The following is a 23,265-nucleotide window of genomic DNA, read 5'->3' on the forward strand; positions in this document are numbered from 1 at the left end:
GCGAATACTTTCAATTATTAAACGGACAGTAACAATCGTTCAATTTATACGATTTGTTTTTTTTAACTCCCATTATCTACTAAATTTCGTCGATATTCTTGGTAAAATGTAAATCAAATATATTATTGGATACACGTCTTGGTACTTGCTTAGTACAACAGAAATAAGAAATGAATGAACAGATTTACTATCACGCTAGGGTGACACAGAAGATGACGCTGTAGACTTATTGTTCAGAATAGAAAGAAAAGCTCAAGAATGAGAAGTCGCTCTACTATCAAAGACGGATCGAGTGAAGACCCTTATAGAATTGCACCTATATTAAGATACATGTAAAAGCATTTCATTTTTGAAGCATAAAGGCAGTACACTCCGAGACTATACAAAGGCACTACATATCTCCGTGGCAATATACGAGACATATCTACTAAGATACGCACTAACTACTCCAAGACACTAAACAAGACAAACACACATCTTTTTTTTTGGTTTGGGGAGGGGGATCTTCCAGACGTTCAAGATGCCCCGCCTCTGGGTGAAGGACAGCGGTATGCGGGATCCCCCCCCCCCGATGATCGCCCTCTACGCTATACGGGGGACTGCGGTATCTCCCAGACAGGGATTGCCACGCGGTCTTCCCTCGCGCCGTGCTATTATCGATAGCCCGTCTCGGGGTATGCGTGTATACGCTACCCCCGAAACCCTCGTGGTGCTATCACGATGGTTCAAGACCACGTCGAACCAACGTCCGCCTCAGAGTAGACACACACACATCTACATCAAGGAAACATCTAACGCAGGACGTGAAGAAGACCTTAGTAAAACATCTAGGAATACAACTATTCTACCTAAGAATTTTCTACAGCTAGAATAAACACCTGAATGGAAAAAGTGCGAAATATAATGTCACGTACCTTTCTGATTTGTTATCTTGGGAGAAAAGTGTTTTTTAACTTTTGGGAACATTGCTCATTTCATACATCGTTACAGGTATAAAAACTTTTAAAAGGATGAATGCATAGCTCATTTCCTGTCAATTAATATATCGTAAACCCTATCCAATATCCAATCCTATCTATATGGTGTTTACGCGATCTTGCATTAACTTCTTTAATTATCCACCAATATAGAAAATATAACTTAGGTCTAATCTTCTTTTTCGTCGAATTTTAGGAACGTTGCTGCATGTGGTCCACCAGAATCAGCTTGATTAACAGCCAAATAAATAGGCTGAGAAACAAAAAAGGATATAGGAACGAATCGTAGAACCTGTATTTACTCGTTGAGGGAAAGCGACGTAAATGAGGCGAGGTATGAAAGGAAGACAAAGATTGAAATGAAATGAAAGAAATTGTGAACAAAATAGTAATGAATGGACGTTTGTAAATAGAAATTTTAATAAACTATTTTGAATTACAATTTAAACTGTTATCCTTGTGTACCCAGGACAAGGGAAGTACAAATAAAAAAACAGCAAAATTGTGAAATGGACCAATGAGAAAAAAATGTCTGGTAACAGCTAATGACTGCGTACACTTTATTGTCATCATCAACTTGCATTGTTCCAAATCTCGAAGTACAACAGTTGGTGTCAGGGCGATTGGTTAAAGATATAAAAGCTTCAAAGGTGTGAATCTATAGCTCATTTATTACCAAGTGATGAAAGGCACACAATGTCCAAAAACCACTGTTTTAGAAATTATAAATATCGAAATGGTTATATAGTGAGAAAAGACGTGTTCAAAATTTATCATACATTAAAAATAACCGCTATTACCTGCAATAATCTGTTCGTGCAGATTTTGTACTGACAGAAGTTATTGGCCTATTGGATTTTAATAGAAAAAAATCAAGGTTTGAAATAAATGTAAAAGCTTTAAGATATATGCTACCTTGAATATTTGACATCAATTTCCAATCACCCTTTATAATTCGCACAAAGTGTTCACCTATCGAAAACCTAATCTCCTTAAATCTTACCTACTAAAATACAGCTTTAATTACTCTACTTTTAAAGGCATCGTGGCTCTCCATTAGAACACGTAACACTACCAAATAAAGTTTTAAGAAAACATTTTCTGCAACGAGGATATAGTTAATTAACTACTAAAGACTTGAAAGTATTTAATCTGCAACATCGCCACCGACAAACAACTGGCTTGACGTCCACTAGCCGTCGGCAATCCTTCTAAATAAAGCAATGCAGCCCTACAACAAACTAAATATGGCAACACTAAACTAGAATGCATTTTACTCCGCAAATGGAAACTTGTTTTTTTTTTTAAATACCAAATGCATTAATAATATTTATCCACAGTGTTTTAATGTAAAACCTTAACCTTATTACCGTCATAGAAAGGCAAAGATCGCTTAACATGCAGCCACGTATAAAATCAATGTCAAATAAAACATCGCAATTTGTAAAATCGTTACAAATTTAAAAACGAAAGTGAAAACCGCAAAATAACATTAAGTGAAATTTGGTAAATATAAGTAAATGACAAAACAAAAGGTCTTAAAAAGTGTTAAAACAAAATACATGATTGCACAAAAAGGCATTATCTGCAACAAGAGTGGAGGAAAGGCGACCGGTCTGTATTCGCTTTTACTTTCGAAGGAGAAAGTGGCGCCATTGGACAGTTAGCCCGGTATTACGTGGTCGTACGCCAAATGTATGACGCATTATATCCCTTTAACATGCAAAATAAATTAACATAAAATCATTTTAATAAATTTAATTGAGATGTTTATTTACATTAGTAATACAGATAATATATAAAAATATAACCTCAATATAATCAAACGTCATAAATATTTTAGGTTATGGTCGATGTCAAATCATATTGCTGAATAAAAACTTTTTAATCTAATATTTGTAGAGACTGCAGTTGACCGTATTCCAGATAAATTCATATAGTCGTCCTGTTAAACTAAATATTATATTTATAATATCTCATAGTAAACAAGAAGTAGTAGTATATAATATAAATAAGATATATATACTAGACAGACGTTATGTATTTCATTTATTTTTATTGTAATTCGCACTATTCACACGAAACTTTTTTATTTTTGTATTGAAAAAATCTTTGTGAATAAACGAGTGAAAAGTATGCTTGTGCGACAGTAAACACACAGATAAAAGATCAATTTTATTAGTTATTTAAGAGTAAATTATTAACCAAATACATATACGATTTCTGGTTGCAAACTCGTCCCGTCTTACTGTTATAAAAATATATTAAGAATACATTAAAAAACATTCAACAAATATGAAAATAAATTACGTAGTGTCGGCAATTTTCTTTAACATTCATTTCCAAAATAAATTCGCAATCGTGGTCTTTTAAGTGCCAACAATGAAGACGCTCCAGAAATGATTTATGACTAACGACGCATATTAAGAAAGCCACAAGCACTCGAAAAGGAAGTTACAATGGTTGGGAAACGAGAATATATGTTAGAGTTAATATATTTCAATATATTCTCGGATAAATCCCATTTTATTCTTGTGTATTTTACCACCTTTACATTATTAATTACTTCAATGTTTTGCACGACATACAATCTTCTGCTTTTATCCTCTCATCCGTCGCTATTATCTGGTCTTTAATTCATTTGGATAAACGACTTTTAGGAATCAAATGCGTCTGATGAATACATACGCATTCTAGACTACTTGACTTTTTTCCCCATCAGTCATTTCTAAAACCCCTCATGTTTTGATATCACAGTCGTCATTATTATACATCCGTAACATTCATTGCTGGAAATAGACCTCCCTCATTATCCAATAGAACCTACTGAAAGCGATTTGCATCAGGCATCTTTACATGTCAGATCGTCTGTCCACTTTGAAGGACACTATACTTGAAAATCCCACTGCTAATTCATCTTTTAGATTTTCAGTGTTTGATTCTTTTAATAATATAAAAAACTTTAGTTCTAATTTTGATTTACAGTAATTTGAACATATCTGATGAGATTAAAAAATAAAATAAAAAAATTGAATTAATTTTTAACAGATTCCTTTACTTTATTGTTCTTTAATAGTGCAGTCATTTTCACTGCTAATAAACTTGGTTTCTTAATTTCAGTTTTTTTACGTTAATAAATAAATTAAATATATTCACTAACTACATCGATCAATATCACGATGCAAGAGTTCTCTATCAATTTAGTAAAAAATTCGTAGTGAAATAATGTATAGAGCCGATAACTTGTCACATATTGATTGGGCAATCTAAAAATGTTGACAACGACATTTATTTTATGCAGATAAACATTTTAAGAAGTGCAATAGAGGTAGGTATCATGCTAACATTAATAAAGAACCTGTCCTCGATTATTACGCAAATTTGTGGTCGCAACACAAACCCGGCACTGCAAGAGTCGATTGAATGCAGTCAATGCGAACAAGTCTCCGGACAAGTGAGGAATCTGAACAGAACGTTCGCCACGCTGACGTAGTAAACAAAGCACTAAAGGTACTTTGTACTACTGTTCACGAGATATACAAAGAAAATATTGAATTGATAATATCACAGCAACTAAATCAAAGTACAATTAGAAAGTCGTGTTCACATTGACCAGTTAAGACTCTTCGGAAAGTACGGATGTGTCTTTTATGAATTTTTCGAAAGTATTTTTTAATAATTATACATGCGGAATGACAACAATGACTCACTATTTTATTTACAAAACAATCTAAAGGAAATGTTAATGTTTAATAACAAAAGTATTGGGAAGTCACTTTCATAAAATTAAATATGACCAAAATGTATTTTATACACGGAATTATATAGCGTCAAGTTTAATATTGTTTTGTAAATTAACTAATATCAATACAAAACATTCACGTGTATTATCGTTATTTTCATGTTAATTTTTTAAAGGCGCATTATTGAATAATGAAAAATAATATAAAGATAAGTTAAGTGACTTTTACTTCCTTATTTATTTACCTAACTCTTTATTGTACATTTATATATAAGAAAAGAAAATAAATTACATATAATAGGCACATAAAGAAGTACAAATGAAAGCAGACGGTACATAAAAACTGAATGGACTTATTTACGAAAAAAACAAAGCGGGCGGTTATTATGTGATAGAAAAGAATTATATTTACTATAGGGAATCATAAGACGTCGTCGTTTTAGCCAATAGACGCCAACTGCAAGGCAAAGGACTTCCTCAAAGATAATTATGGGCTCTTTATCTCTCTCTATGCTTGGTAGACTGGTTGACGATCGCAGTGTAGTATAATAGTACGCAGAGAACGCAAGAGGTAATTTACAATTAATGCACAAATTTGGAATTATATAGGAATCAAACCCGCGACTTTCGATGGGAAGTCTGAGTCCTCTGCCGCTGGGCTATAACTGCTCCTAGTGTAAAGATAATTAAAAGTTCATATCCCTAAAACAAATAATTCACTAATAAGTCGTATCCGTCACACAGACGTAACATTTATGATTGACCTATTCCTATTTCCTTACGAATCGATTTATGGAGGTTAACTGAATAATAAAAACAATATTAAATAATAGAATAGTCATTTATATACGTATAAAATGTAAATACAAAATACCGATGCCCCAGAAAACTATGAAGCCGTGATGTAACTGTTCGCACCGCATACGTTTCGCAAGAAATACGAAAGGAGACTGCATTCTACTACATTTTTCTTTCAACCTTACGATATTCAAACAAATTAACTACAAAATCAACTGTAGCCGAGCAAAATTGACCTCCGATTTAAAGGTATTTACTTTTTAAAGAATGTAAAATACTGAAACTTTTTTACGTAATTTAAATATCATAAATACCACAAAAAATTATATTAGCTATGATTGGTTATATGTAAAAAAGTTTTAATAGGGTGAATGTATAGCTGATTTGTTAGCAAACAGCATTAATGATCTTACACATATTTCCAATCATCCTGTATATAGTGTTCACTCTGAAATATGTTATACTAATTTAATTTTGATCTTCTAGCCGTACAGAATACAGATAGTACACAATAATTAATTTTAATTTATAGTAATTCGAATTTTGAAAACGCTGTCTTTTAATATATTCTCATTACGGTATTTATTATTTGTGAAACCATAGATTTTTACATAGGATGTAGTAGACAGGGTGTACCGTATATTAATTGACAGCAAATGAGCTATAAATTCACCCTTTTGAAGCCGTTACGTCTATAACTAATCATCCTGTATAAGAAATACTTTTAATTATAGAGCTGCGCTTTTAACAATAGATCGATACGAGGGAGATAGACAAACGTCAGGGCGTCTTTTCTTAAATATCTTGTGTGCGTTTTATCAACCGCGCTCTCGTCACTTCTACCGCTGACGCACCAAAGGATTTATTAGTTAGGATGTTAGATCAACTATTACCATTATCATTATTCCATGCGTAAGACATCCACTGGAAGATAGACTTCCCGTAAATATTTTCAATAAGAACGGTGACATTAAGCAGGTTCCGTCCACCTTAGGAGCGGGGGGAGGGGGTGTCCTACATTGCACTTGCCGGTCAGTGCAATGTAGGACACCCCCTCAACAAATCTCAACGACAGTAAAGCGTAAGCCACGCCACGCAATGCCGGACGAGGACGCACCGACCCCGAAAGGTATCAAAAGACGCCCCCCAAAAAGGCCACGGGGGGCCACCATAAAGAAAGTCACACACAAGGGACAAGGGAGACAAGGGACAGTGACAAGGGAGCGCACCGAATAGCAACTGCCAGGAGAAGCAAGAAGAACAACAACACAACAAGACACTGACGCCGACTCAAGCATCACCATCGAAGAAGAAAAGCAGTAACAAGTAAGAATAGTATTGCGTTGAAAATTTTTTAAGAGCCCTGAAACCGACGAAGTTGTGAAGCCCCACAAAGCTAACAACGAATGCATCAACCTGAATACAGAGAGTGGTCTTCGCTCCAGAACCTTAAAGGTTATCTATTCTTCTTTGGCTTGCCTACTGACGTTAACTTGCCAATATCCCTAGGTTATGTCGGTCAAACAAACTAACACGACTAATTAACATAAATGCTATAAAAAATAAAATTAAAGTCAGTAAAAAGAACGTCTGTAATGTTTTTTTTTTTCTTATTTGTAATACTTGTTTTAATTTTCGTTAAAATTGTATCAGGAATACATAATTAGGTAAAACATCTGTCTTCTCCGCACCTATCTAATTTATTCGGCAAACGTAAATTAAAAAAAACAGCCTTAACACGTTCACCAATGCGACTACATCTCGATCTTTCCTGCTGATAATAATTGTTTCGCTATTTTTTCTTCCTCAAAATACATCTCACGGACGTCCCAGTGTATATTTTCTTGCTATTTTTTCCTAACTTCCATGCGGAAAATAGTGTATGTAAATTTTCTTTTGCATTGAAAAAAACATTCACAATTTACTTACGACTGTGTTACCGCACGCAACCTCAAATAAAAATCAGTAATTATGTTTTATTAATTAACAAATGAATTTTATTTCTTTTAATCAGGTATCGAATTAAAAAAAAATCAACAGAAAAAGTTCACTATCATTATCCTTTCAGCAATAAGACGTCCTCTGCTAGCCATAGGACTCCTCTATAGATTTTCTATACAGGCCAGATGACAACCAGCCAGGCCAACGTCCGGCATCTTTCGACAACTTTTACCAGGCCGTCTATTCACTTTGCGTAAAAAACACTGGATTTGAAATTCCCCCTGCTAATTCATATTGTGCATTTTCAGTAATTTGCTTCAGTTAGATAGTGATAGTTCAGTTACATGTTAGATGATAGAAATATCTTTTGTTCTACTTTTAATTTATAGTGATTTAAGCATATCTGACGTCATTAAAAAAAATTACAAATTTCTTTACGTAGTTGTTATTTCACAGTGCAGTCATTTTGACTGTTTTTGGGATAATATACGTGTATTCTTAATTTAAATTTTTAGTGTAAATAAATAAGTTAAATATGTGTAACATCTCAACAAACGCTTCAAACGACTCTGACATGATCGTCTGTCAACCTTATGGGCGGACGTTTTACGCTGATCTTTCTGGACCGTGGTCTCTATTCCAAATCCTCCACCCTAGGATTGATTTTCTCTATGCACGTACGTTACCTGACCTCTACGACTTTAACTAGCCAATTCGCTGGGTTACGTCGATCACTTTCCTTACTCTACGGAATTATTCCAGAATCGATATCGCAAAGAAATCTTGGACATGGCCTTCCATGGCCCGATTAGCGACTACTAGCTTATTAATGAGACTTATAATAACCTGGTATATTCCGCTACTCAGCGATTTGCTATCGGTAAGAATTAATTTATCATTTATTACAATACAATATACGTTTCAAAAAATTAACACGTTCATTGTCCTTTAAAAAAAGGCGTAAATAAATTAACAATCGTATATTACTATTAGCATTAATAAATTTTACTGAAAGTCGTTTCTGATTCATCAGTAATATATATTAAAATTATTTTCTTTTTTACCGCCTCGAGTAAAGAAGACCTGTTTACAGATAACGTAAATAAACATTATATATTTTTTCTGTAGTCATGAACTTAAATTAAAGTTTTAAAAATACCTTACTTTAAATAATATAGGTAATTATAAGTCGATTTTCCAACTAGCACTGCTGTAATTTAGTAAGTTCTTTAGATCTATTGTTACGTATTCAATATTAACCGTTATAATAATTATCAGTTTTTATATTAATATTTTTTATTTAAATAAAGTGACGTTGGAATACGTTATATAAAAACTAACAATATATCACATTTACTTTGTTGTTATAGCCCATAGATGCACTGCAAAGCATAAGACAGCCCCTAAGATATCTATGGGGAGATATACCACAATCACCACACTAATTAGGTAGGCTGGCGATAGCAGTATGGTATTATGGTATGCAGAGGACGCTGCTGCCTATCCTCTGTAAAATTGGTTGTAAGATGTGGCAACCCTACATATTTAATGCACAAAGTGTGAATCATATATAAGACTGGTATATTTTAGACTAATTACATATAATATTCAAAACGAATCAATACACTGACATTTGTGTAACATATTTTGTGAGATATTTTAAAATTTCAATGAAATTGGAACGAAATTATCATAAAAAGTAGTCGGCAACGTCTTGTATACCTGTCGCGATATATACAAGCCTCAAGTGAACCAACAGATGTCACAGAAATTGATTAATGAATACATAGTAACTTAAAAAAGTTAACTTTAAACAACTGTGAGGTGGTATCATCAAGTGATGAAAGTGATTTTGAACCAGTTTACGGATATAAATGAATTAAAATGATTATATAATTTTAGCAATTCTTAATTGTTTCGTAAGGTTTTAAGTCATTTTCTACATAAAACTTTTTATGCGGTTTTTACCACCCTAAAGAAGTATTGCGAAAACTTTTTTTCTAGCTAGGCCGATAGTTTTTTATGATTATTCTTATGCGTCCGTATCAAAGAAAAACAGTACATAAGTTTGGTATTCTTAAATTAATTTAGGTAAGACAAATGAACACCTTTGCCTTGGGTTTGACGCATTGCGAACATGAACAACGACGCACTAAATATGCAAGGCGAGGTACGATCGCGGCCACGCGACGAATGCCAACGCACTTCATGAGGTTTCTATTAAAATTTTCTATTTTAAAACAAACAAACGCAATCGAACAATACGTAATACTGTCAAGATTTATATTATGACGTTTGCAATATTTAACATACGGGAGGGAAGTCTTTTCGCAAGTGATATAATAATATTTATATGTAACTGCTTTTGATGACATTACTAAAAATTACATTATATAAAAAATAGGTTAGTGATTTTTCTTTAACAAATTTTATTAGTTGTTCTTTTAACATCGATAACTGTGGACAATGCAAGTTCATTCATCGTGGCTATCTTTGAGAAGATATATACCTTGCAGTGAACGTCTAAAGGCTGAAAAGAAATTAAAGAAGGAAAATGCTCGATAAATGCAAAAAAACTTGTTCTCCAAATTATTATGATGAATAATTTAAATTAAAATTAGTTTTGCATATCTTTCTTAATAATAACAAACCTCCAAACTACACATAGGTGTTGTGCTGGTAAAATGATTACCTGTAACAAAAGGATCATAAATATACATGTTTCATTAAAATTATTTTCTATTAATTATATATACAGGATAATTGAAAACAGATGTAAGCTTCAGACTGTGAATGTGTAGCAAGGACATTTGTCAACAAAAGCCTTTAAAGCTTTTATACCTATTTCCAATCATCTTGTAAAAAGAAATAACTGTAAGATTTCACATCCATTTATTTTATTTTTTTCTATTTAGACTCAGAGATTTAGTAAACTATAATTAATTTTAGTATACAGTAATCAAAATATTGAAAACGCTTCTTCTTGCTATATTATTATTACGTTATTCATTATTTCTGAAACTACTGCTTTTTGGATAATGTACCATATATTAATTGAACTATATAAAGATAAAAAAATGTATTTGATACATGACTTTTAACTTTAAACAATAACTTTTTAGGTTTGAAAAAGGGAAAAATTAAACATGTTAGCCAAGTCGCAGTTAAATGTTGTATATTCAAAATTTCTACAGCAGATATAGGTCTAGAAATAAATTGACTGTCAGTAAAAATACTTGCCTTCCGAGATCAATTTTAAGCTTTTTAAATCAATACCATTGAGTAGATATGTTTAGCGTTATTTTATAGCTTTTTATCAGATCATTGTTAATATTTTTAGCTTAACCTCTATTGCTGATGAAATATAGGTTAAAATAGCTTGTGATGTAACAAAGTATCAAAACATTACTGCAGCCTTCCGCAAGCTAACCTCGGTGATACGATCTGGATAGTAATTTGTTCTACGGCTATTATAATCCTTATTTCTAGTTAATAAAATCTAATTTCATTTGACATATTTAAAATATTCATACTTGTTGAATTTTGACGATTCATCGGGAGTGTCTGTTTAGCAAGAATTTTAATCATGTCAGATTTTCGAACAAAAGATGCGTAGTCAAATTTGAAATTAGAACAGCAAGATAAAAGTAATAAAAACGCGAATGTTATTGTAATGATAAACAGGTAAGAAATTGTTCTAATTGTAAGATTATTGAATAGTAGTAGACGTAACGTGAATAGGACTTCCTCTGGGTGGACTGCCGACTTAGTTAATAGAGGACCGGTCATAGCATATTTATGCAGAAATACACAAAATCATAGGATAAATATAATCAAGTCCAAAAATAACCAGTTGTATACAGTGACAGTTTTTTGTCCAGACTTACACTGCTGCCCTAGCGCTATTCGAAGATTCAAGTGCCAAGGGGTAGAAAGCGCTTAACCTAATACCTTTTTTAACCCAAAAATATGACTGTTAGGAAGCCGACGAGATCTTAGACGCTCCATGGAGTGAATCACGGACTTCATTATTCACACGAGGAGACCTCGGCTTGGATTGTCACTCGAAGATAATTACCCGCTTAGCATTCCGACAGAGGGCCCACGTGAGCCAAACCTCAACTTGGTTGGTTGCTATTACTACTGAGAGAAACAATCAATATAAGAGCAAGAGAACGTACCCGAAACTTACAATTAACAGATGGTATTAATTAAAATGTAATATAGTCTTATGTTCACGATAATTCCTCCAATCCATCCGATCATCTAATCATGATGGTCATTTAAAAGTTTTGATTGCATTGAAAGTCGTCGTCATAAACGAGTGATTAATTCAAATTCAAAATTATTTCAAAATTGTCTTGTTGACGTCAAGTTGTGTCTACAACCTTACCGGATGAAATGTCTCAGACCTGAGAATAACATGCGAAAAAAGTCACTATAATAATAATTCTAAGCTGTTATTTACTGTGTAATAATCTTTACAACGCTAACATTCTTTGCCATTTTTTTAAATATAGCAACAGAAACGATGACATGTCATCAGATAATGGGATTGTTTATATATTTTTAAGATAAAAACGCCTCTCTCTTTCTTCAATATGTAACAAAAAGTCCCAAACAAACGAGCATTGTTGTTCACACTCCCATCCTATCTCCAACAGATCCGCCGCAGCTCGATTGTCCGCCATTGTGCCATAGACAATGTACCGCCATTTTGTGCACAATGCGCGACATTGGCGGCACCTTGGTTCAGCCTTGTTTATCTTACGCCTTTTCCCTGGTTATGTATTTACTTTATTAATTAAGTATCGAAATGTTTAATAGAAGAAGGAATAAATAATAAATATATTTATTGATTCTTTAAGCAAGAATTATTACAAACAAGATATTACTTACAAAGACTACCATATATAAGAATTATATATGGTAAGGATATAAGAAAATAAGGACCCAGTTATTTGATTTTTTAAATTTATGGCTAGTTGTTACTGCTCGAAACCGTTATTAAAGGTAAAACAAAAAATAAATTTAATAGAAATAAAAAACGGATTTATATAATTTTCGCCAATCCAAGGCAGTTTAAATTATTGTGAATATTGAAGTATTCGATAGAAAAAGTTAAAAGTGAAAGATATGCATATTAATATTGTAAATTGTAATATAATAACACTAATGATAAACATGTTTTGGATCGAACACGAAAATGTCAACGCTCTTTTCAAAATGGCGCCTTTCAATAATAACATCAACATGTTCGTGCTGTCACTTTTTAACTTTCTCTAATTCGCTTTTTTCGTTAATAAGTTTTTAAATAATAAATAATAAAGTTTAAAATAATAAAGCTTCAAATGTATTATAGAAAATATATAAATATTTTAATGTATCATTTATAATCGCTCGCTTATTCCGTTATTTCTTTTGGAAATATGTTATTAAATATTTTTATATTTCATATAATAGTGATACATTCACATTTTTATTAATATTTAAGCTAAGAGAAGAATAGTTTATGGGATTGACGGTTATATTTCTACAGATAATATACAGAGTGGTTAATTACAGGTGTAAAAGATTTAAAAGAGTTAATGTATAAGTCATTTCTCAGTAAAACCTTTGAAGTGTTTATGCCTATATCGAATAATCATGTATAATTACTATGAAATATGTAAAATTGATTTATTTTTTCTTTTCAAATGCGTCAGGCTTAGAGCTTCTGGCAGTACAGTCTGCAGTGAAAGATAGTAAATAACAATTAAAAATTCAATAATAATTATCATACTCATCTCTATCTTATAAAATTATCATTACGTTTTTAATTATTTCTGAAACTTTTGTTTTTTTTATTTTTGGAATGGGTATACTATTAGTTGAATATTATTAAAATGAGCTATACATTCACCCCTTTACAGCTTTATGCCAATTACCATAAACACGGAGTTGTATTTATGAAAAAAAAATAGAATGTTCTATTAATGTTGCCCTAAAATAAAACTTTAACAACGAACGTGTGAACATACGTTAGAATCTACATCTTTATTCGTATGAATTAATTACAAGTAATGTGCACTTCAAGCAGCTTTCTACCGACTCGCTCGTGACGGTTGGCGGATCAGAGTGAGATATAACTGTCTCTTTTTACCGTAACTTTTTCGAATTCTTTTACTTCAATGTTTATGTTAACCTATTTTTGTAATAAATTTTCTAAATGATATTGTAAGTGAAATTGGCAATGGTAGCTGTACATATATTAGGGGTACCGGAAAGTAATTTCGCTTTCTTAAGTTAAATTCACCCGACTACATATTTAATAGTTTTTATTTCTAATCAACAATATATTCACCGTCGTTATCAACAACCTTTTGCCATCTAGTATACAAAATCAATTCCGGAGCGGTAAAAATCAATCGGTTTTTCTATAAAATATGTTGAAAGAAACAACATTATTCGATCCCCTTATATTTACACGTTTTTTGCTCTTTTATTTCTTCTATTCCGTCTGTTAATCCTAGCCTGTCGCCGAGTGGTCTCACTTTGGTATTCGTGTCTTAAACTTTTCCCAATATCACTATGATTTTTCCCCAAAACTTTTGCACCATTTGTAATTAGTTCTGCATTAAAAGTATTTATAACATTAATAAATTGATGCCTGGATAAAAATAATGAACAACCATTGAATTATCTCCTTACGTTCGTTCCTATGATTGATAATGTGGATCATTAATCAAACATTGACACAGAGTTGAATCTCTGTTATTGTCTCCAGCTAACCCAATCCTTTTCCCGATTATATTCGGATGTATGGTCATTATAAAATTTAATGTTATTTCTCGTGCGTAATTAGCATACCGTACGCTGTCAAAATCGATCAATCAAACGCGCAATTACTTACGATTTCGTGTAAAACTCATTAAGCATTTATTCGTGGCTCAGTGCATCGAGCCATTCGCCACGCGTATAAAGAAGCGGTCATGCAAAATTATTGCCTGTTTACAGTTAATTTATTTCGTGTATAAATTAATTTTGTTCAACATGCTTTAAAAATATGTAAGTTTTTCTATATACAGGCTGATTTATTATAGCTACAGAAGCCTTAGAGGTATATAAATGTGTATTGATCAGCAAAAAGCTTCTGCACCTATTTCCGGTCATACTATATAAGGTGATGACTCTGAAATATTAGGCGATTCAGAAAGTAATGTCGTTCCTGTTGACATATTTTACAAAAAAAAACGATTGACTTTTACCACTCCGGCATTGAAAATTTGTATGCTATAGATAGTAAACGGTTGTTGATAACGAAGGTGGATATATTGTTGATTAGAAATAAATACTTATTAAAAGTGTAGTCGTGTGAATTTAACTTAAGAAAGCGACATAACTTTCCGGTCAACCTAATATATTCCATTTATATATGTGTTTCTATTGGAATGCGAGTCGCCATCAACTTCTGGCGGTATAAGGTCTGCAAGGACAGATTGTCAACTAAAATTAACTCTAATATGTAATACGTTTGTTATTATTTAATAAGCATTTAATTTTTTAATACGGAGTATCATATAGTTTCATAGTAAGTACATATAATTACCTCATTAAAACTGTTGCACCTGTAACCAATCTCCTCGCATTATTATTAGAATTCTATTATAATTTATATTAATATTTATTCATGTGTCAAAAAATTAAACGTAAATAAAACGTAAAAATTCCGAACACAGGAAGATAAGTTCGCACACGTCTTCGATATAGACTGGTCATTTTATCAACATTATCGTTTCAGATGTCGGACCCTAGCTGTTGAGAATAGACTTTAACTATACATTTCCAATAGGACAGGTGTGAAGTGGCCTGCTTCCAGTGTCTTCAGGCAAACTGTATGAGGTATACCTTGTCCAACTTGTGGGTGGACATCCTACTCTGCTTTTCCATTTGCGTCCATTTGTTCTTCGTTGTGTGACTGCCACTGCCATCTTCTGGCAACCTTTACAACTGGTATATTCTTTCAGGTCAGCCTTTACACGCCCGCTGCAATCAGTAGGCCTTCTCTATAATTGTCACAATGACCGATCCTGCGCTGTTTGCATCCAGCGACAATTTCAATTTTTAAGTTATATATATGTTTTTCTTTCTACCATTTTTGTCTGTGATAATTAGTGCATGTAATATGCTAAGAATTATAATTTTAAAATTAATTACAGACAGGAGAAATCGTATGAATATGTTAGCTAAGGTGGTGGTTAGGTGTTGAATAACAAGGAAATTATTCCACCGTGAAACCGCATCTCGGTTACATCCACATATCAGACGATACATTGTTGACCACCGATATGAATGGTCAATGTCACCTTGATACGGTCGATCTTATACAGTTATATTCTACCTTGGTTTATTATTACCTCTTTAAGGAGTTAGGTACATGTCTATTTTCTATATATTTTCCTGTTTTTGGAAGCCACTCGGTTCATCTGCTTTGTGAGGGCCAGAAACATTATAAAATCTGGTAAAATAACTTTTTCGAGTTTAAATTTTTGTTCTGCATTTATTCCTACACATTGTCTTTTATATCATTCTTTTACGCTTTGTATAATCTACCTTTCATCACTTGTAAATCCTCTTTCCTTGGATCACTTTTCTTCCCTCAACTACGTTCCCGAATCACGGTTATTTATATATACATTGCTTATCACAGATTTTTTGACTCATTCTTTGGTATATGTCTATAAATACTTCTTGGGTTTCTAGAATTGTTTTATGGTTGTGAAAGACGTCTGATACGTATACAGAGTGATTGGTTATAGATGTAAAAGCATTAAATATTTTTCCTGAGAAGGTTTAATGCTTTTACTCCTTTTTCCAATCACCTTTATAATGTGATCAAACTGAAATATGTTACTTTATATATTTTCTTATTGAAATGCAAAAGGAAAATCACTTCTGCAACTAAGTCTGCAAGGACGAATCGTAAACAATAATTAATTTTAATATGTAGTGAACCGAGCCTTCGTGTGTTTAGTGTAAAGCGACCAGCACTGGATCTGTTGGTATATTAAATAAACCCTAATTTCCCTTGCTCACGTAATTAACTGGGTACGACTTTACATATAACTTAGCAACTTGTGAGTTGCTTGTGTCATTATTATAAAAGTGTAGCGACATAATTACACTACAAAACACATCACTCTCATCAGACATTCTGACATTTCTCATATATATGTCATTCACTGACATTGACACTTCACTGAGTTTTTTTTTTTTGTTGGGACGACTTACGCTTGTGACTGAATTATTTTTATTAAACATCGGTGTCAAAATAAAAGGGAGGTTTCAATCCGTATCACTTTCGAAAAAAACATCAACATTACGTACGCACCAGAAAATTGGGAAATAACACTCTGTATTTGATATTTTTTTGTATATTCGTTAATGTTCGAATTTATTATTCATAGCTAAGACAGATCAACGTCTGTCGGGTCAGCTAAATTAATGCATAATAATTAAGACAGAGATTTAATAAAAATAATTAACAAGCTTTGATATTTTCCTACATCGGAATTTAAGCTTATTAATAAATATATACGAAATCAGCGATGACAGAATCGTTATTTATTTTATCCATCTCCGTTTAGACTTATTAATCTTATGGAGTTTTTTTTTCTACCAATAAAAATCAAAATCGAATGTTTGTTTCAAATTTTAAACTAATTACTCACTCGATAAATTGCATTTGTTAATTCCGTTTGTACTAAAACAAAAACATGCGAATCGTAGAAAACGATATACGAAGTTGATTTAAAGCCTCGTGGAAAACCAAATGTTACGGTCTGTGTAATCTGAGATCACCGTCACGCCATGAAAATAAGTTTTGTTATATAACTATATGGTAGATGAATACAATGGCTTAGGTTTAGTGTTTAGTCTATGAGGAACTGCAGAGAGACAAAAACATGCATCGTACTAAATAACAAAATATACACGCAGACATTTACAGCAATTGATTCATTGTGAATTAAGTTGATCTGTTTTTTTTATCATCATTCAATCATAGAACCTCCAGTGACATAGACCTCAGAGATAGAAAGCGGCCTGCATCTAGAGTCACGACCTCAACATGGTCACATACCCACCGTGTAGTTGGACGCCAAAAGCTGCGCTTGACTAGAACCATCGGACATCTTTTCTTTGCACCATGTAGTGTCCACTGCTACCTTGACATGTAAATCGGCTTGATTATATCGAGTATTTTCATTATTCTACAGATCTCTTCATTCCTGATCAGAGACAATGACCATATTCAGACCTTCAGCTGGTGGGTGGTTTAATTCCTTGTCAATTTTATTACCTATTTCTCGAATTTCGTATATCAAATTTGTTGATCATTGATTTATTGAGAGAAGATAACACATATGTAAAGGAAAAAACTGCTTTCCCTTTCTTTTTTTTTAGACAGTTCGTTTATACTTTTAAAATAAGGCTTCCCGTATTCTTAACCGCTTCTAACCGATCTTTTTTCAAATCTATAGACGTATGTCCAGCATTGGACATCTGCCGTATAAAAGGATGATGATGACAACCGTTCGAAATCTGTGCTGAAAAATTTGCTGTGCGTTTATAATTGCATCTCTGGCAACACGTGTCAAAAGTGTTGTGCCTGATTCGTCAGGATTATCGTTTGCAGCCTCTTACACCGAAGTGTTGCGATTTCTTAAAACAAAAAGAATGTACGACGGTAATTCACACAAATTAACTGAATTAGTCTTGCTATTAAACAGTAGAAGAAACTTTACTAGTTTTATTTGTTCAAATTACTCTAATTAAGGAATTAATATTTTAAGTATAGATGCACTACCTATGATTTTTTTAAGTTCTACTAAGTCAAAACACGATGGATCTCTTACCAGATAAATCCATAGTTGCAATACCACACAAAAATCAAAACTTCAGTATGATCAAATCAAAAACTAATGTTACTTGATTCTCATTTACCTTTTACATCAAACTCATCTTGCGTAACGAATCGAATATAAGATTGCAGTTGAAATAGTATACGCACCTTCACATTTGCGCTTTCCAAAGAGAAATTTCTAGAATGCGTATAATTAGTAACTGTGGTTAATAAACTGAATTGATTTTGATTTGTCCATTTTATCGACATTAGAATGATATATATAAGAGAAAACATTTCTGCGAAATAATTGTTATTTCCAAGAATACTTATTATGTGTAATTTCTTTAAATATACATAAATAGTGACAGAGAATAGCATCGAATATATTTTAACTCCATCATTATCTTTTTTTCATAGGCTTCCCTCCAAACATTTTCAATATGACCAGTCTGAAATGGCCAGTACCTAGTCTCCGGTCATCAGACGCCATTAATAAGATTTATGTCTACCATCTACTGTCGTTGTCCGCTTTTCTGTCTGTGGTTTCAACTTCAAAACCCTAAGGCCTTTGCTGCCATCTGTTCTATACAATGCAACCTCCCAAATATTACTTCACAATGCTTACTAATACTAATACTTGCCAATCGGCCAGACTATCTCGGTTACTATCTCCTCATTTAATAGTCATAAAAAAGATAGTTATACCCGAGGTTACACTAATTGGCGAGCGTGTGGACTGTATAAACAGATTAAATAAATAAAAATGTTGGTGGTGATTCAATTATAATTTTACAAAACTAGGTAACAATAAATGTCACTATAAAAATTATAAAAAACAAATGAAAATATAAAAAGGTTTTAAATGATCCAGTCAGTCGCCAACATAACTAGACAAATAACATACTGGTGATACTGCAATTATATTTCATTCGTCGAATTAGCATTTAGACGATTAAAAATCCAGCTAGAATTAATTATAATTAATATATTATAGTCTTCATACATAGAATTCCATCCTCTTTGACTTTATATCAAAATAATTTTCCTTAATCCCGTAAAAAACAATGTAAACCAAGCTCATAATACTAGGAATCTACACCGCTGTATCCGCATGCGCGAAATCTTGGAAGGTAATATCTATATTTTTATTATTTTATTTGAACTCAACAAAGTTTGTCTGCAATTCGTCACAACTAAACTAAGCGATTACATCATTACCGAGGTATAAAAGGTTTCTAAGAATTCTGCCTATGCCATCATGGTAACCATCTTGAAGTCTACGTCCCTTATTACAAATTTTATCACTATAATAAATTAATTATTTAATCTTCAATCAAAATAAGTTATCAATAAACATTGTAATCAACAATACTTGTTGTTCCTTTATACAAAACTATATATAGGTACATTTGTACAAGAATGACGCATTGATTAAAAATGAGGAAAAATTGATTTTTTTATTTCAAAACCTACTTTATATTTACATGTACTACTATTAAAACAATACTATCGTTATTAATTAAAGTATTTTTAAATACATTTTGATTGAAATTAACGAATACTATTAACATAAGAACGTAATTCGAAGAATCGCACGTTTAAAGTGGGCAGCAGTGAGCAGGCATATTGTTGGTGCAGACATTGGGAGGAAAGGTTTTCGAGGGACGACGGTAGACGCGACGCAGGCGCTCTACAAGATGTACCTACGACTTGATCAAGGTTACGGGAAATCACTGCAGTGGGCATCTGACAGCTGACATGAATGAACAGATATAAAAGTTCTCAGAAGTTTCCAAACTTGGCAGATACACAGGGTATTGTGAAACCATAACAACAATATAAAAAAAATACTTTTTAACTGCGCAATAATATTTTTATTAAAATAATTAAAATGTCTGAGTAATAAAGTATTTAAATAAATTACAAATGCATATATAAACATTGGTCATATAAAACGTACGGCCAAATATTTAATCTAATAAACGAAAAACATGTGAAGACGTCAAATGTTTTCGCCTTCCCGCCATTATGCCTGTCAAGTTCATCGCCCACGGCGCTCGAGTGCAGTACAATAAAAAAAATAACCGACGAGGACGACTTGAATGTAGGAGGCACATAGCGTTCTCAAATTCTTATTTGTTATATGAACATGGTACCTAATATTTAATTAACAATAAACGATTATCGGGGTTATCGAAAATAAAATTTACAAATAAATACAGTTTGATTATTGAGTATTATGTATAACTCATTTATTGGCAAAAAACTTTACAGCTTTTCACCTATTTCCAATAATGACCTCGTATAAAGTGAAGTGCAAACTAATAACTTGTGATAGTGCAGTCTGCGGGGACAGATAAAAAATAGACTTAAAAAAGTGAACACTTAAAATCCTTTATTACTTAAATTAAGAAAATGCAATCAGTACGTATCGATTTAATAATTTTCGAATATTTCATTTATTACTAAAACCAAAATACAGATTACATAACGTTTTTTATATTTTTTAAAAAATAAATTAATATAAATACATAAATCGACCTTTGACATTATATTTACATACAATAATATTTAATAGCGTTAAAAAGTTTAATAAACTCAAAAATTTTACGTATAAATTCGGAAAATTATATCAAAATTTTAAATACGTAAATAGAGTAAACGTTAAAAGAATGTTTGCAATAACTATCACATATTGGACTAAAGTAAACAATGTTTTTTTATAATATAACAATTAAATCTAATACATACAATACAATACAAAAAACACAATGTTTTAAAACACTGACGATCCATAGCGTTCTGATATATATGAATAAATAGGTAACTAGAAATATAAAAATAATAACCTACCAAAATTTTAAAATATGGATTTAGTTACGAACATGTCATTGTAAACACAAATTTCAAAATTTTGATGTTCTGTGATCTGATTTTTGTTTTTTTTTTTAATCCTTTGCGTGTTGTGGTTGCCTGTCATTCAAATCACATTCAGTTTTTATCTTTTTTTTGCTATTTGTATATAACATTGTTGATTCTGTTGGCAATACATAATAAATTAAATTAAAAAAATATGTGTGTCCTATAACTAACCGAAATATTAACGAAATTACGTAAATATTGTTAAATCTACTGGAATTTTCCACGAAAATGTTAAGTTCGCATTTAAAGACAGATTTTACGCGTGCGCTAACGAAGCCTTTGTAAGAATTTAACGACAAGGCGTTTCGGAATTCCATTGAATTGTACCTCTTGAATTATACACTGATGAATTTGTCTCCATACGTATGCAAGCCGCGTACTAACTATGCTGATCTTTGCCCGCTCGTCGATCCGTTCATTTTACTGACTTATTAAACTAAAGGAAATATTGTTTAATAATATCATATATATATAAATCGATTCGTTGTACATTCTTTTGTGAATCGTACTCAGTTTCTTTACGGTAAAGGTTTTACTACCATCTTTGCAATTTATTTTTATACAGATGATTGTTGATACGCGTAAAAGATTTAAAGAGGGGAATGTACAGTTTGTTTTCTGTAAATGAATGTATGATACACCGTATTTCAAAATCAATAAGTAGTAAGAGAAAGGTTTTTCAAAATTCGCACTGTAAGAAGTTAGTGTCCTGTAGAATTGTAATTGTAACATGTTTCACAGTGATTACTTTGTAGAGGGTGATTGGAAATAGAAGTAAAATCTTTAAAGATTTTTGTTGCCAAATAACCTACACATTCACTCCTTTGAGATATTACGTATTATATTATTTTTGACGACGAACACAATAATGCGCAGTAGTTTACCCTGAACCGGTCGAAGGTTCAAAACAAAATTATGTAAATTCAACCAAAAATAACGCAAAAGAATTTCGTTTTTTTTTTGCCTAAGGCGTTTTCTGACTGACAATTTGTGACAACTCGGAGTTGTTTCAAGTCAACCGGGTTAAAAACAATATACACACATGTACTCCAGTTTAAAACGAGGTTAGCGAAAGGCTACGTTCGGAACATAAGAAAATAAGAAGTCGGTATATATTTGTGTAGAAGTTTAAAGGTGTAATTGCATTTTTTTTTAATTTAAAATATGTCTTTTGAAGTACACATCATCAAACCTCAATTATTTTATTATTATAAATATTAAGCTACCATTGGAATGCTGATTTGCTGAGAAGAGCTGGAAAGAAACATAACATTTGCTCTTTTTAAGTAATTTAGTATTTCAACCATTTAAATGAGTCAAAAAACCAAGGTCCACACATTTCGATCAACTTAACATTCTTAAATGCTATAATAAGATTTATATAATTATATACATTTAATTCTAGATTTATAACTAATACAAAGAACGTCTAAGATATCTTGAGGAATTTGATTATATATGCAGAATTATAATAAAATATAATAATAAACTGAGACGCATGAAGCATTTGTTGACTTTTAAAGAAGTGTTTTGCAGAAGTGACGAGTATTTATTAAGGATTGCAAATGAAGATAACATTATTACATACAAATACAAATTAATCAAAAAAAAATAAGCTTAATTTTATTTTAAATGACAGACAACCAAAACAAGTTAACCTAAAACACATTTTTTTAAAACATAAATCCAATGAATAATAAGTTTATTTCCCTACATTCCATAATCTAATCCAAAAAGTTAGGAAGTAAATATTACCCGTTTTATTAAATAATTAAACATTTATTACTATTGGCAAAACGTGCTTTGTCAATATCTTGTAATTTTTTAAATGGAGATATAGTTATTTAAGTTTCATTTTTAATCTATTTATTTCTAATAATAGATGGATTCAAAAAAGATATTCAATTTGGTTGTTCATATAATACTTAATAGAGTAAGAAAAAAAACTTGTCATATTTACAACAGTTCATGTTTTTACAATTTAAACAAATGAATAACGA

At 31.8% G+C, this 23,265-nt stretch overlaps 1 protein-coding gene across 1 annotated transcript in view; it reads right to left on the reverse strand.

Moving 5' to 3' along the window:
* LOC137930811 (uncharacterized) overlaps positions 1–23,265 on the reverse strand; it is a 152,998-nt gene that overhangs the window by 116,951 nt on the left and 12,782 nt on the right. The window lies entirely within an intron of this gene.

The sequence above is a fragment of the Battus philenor genome, unplaced genomic scaffold (genome assembly GCF_028537555.1).
Source record: "Battus philenor isolate CCGP_79_NKW_IND1 unplaced genomic scaffold, ilBatPhil1.0.hap1 SCAF_7, whole genome shotgun sequence".
Classification (NCBI taxonomy): Eukaryota; Metazoa; Arthropoda; class Insecta; order Lepidoptera; family Papilionidae; genus Battus; species Battus philenor.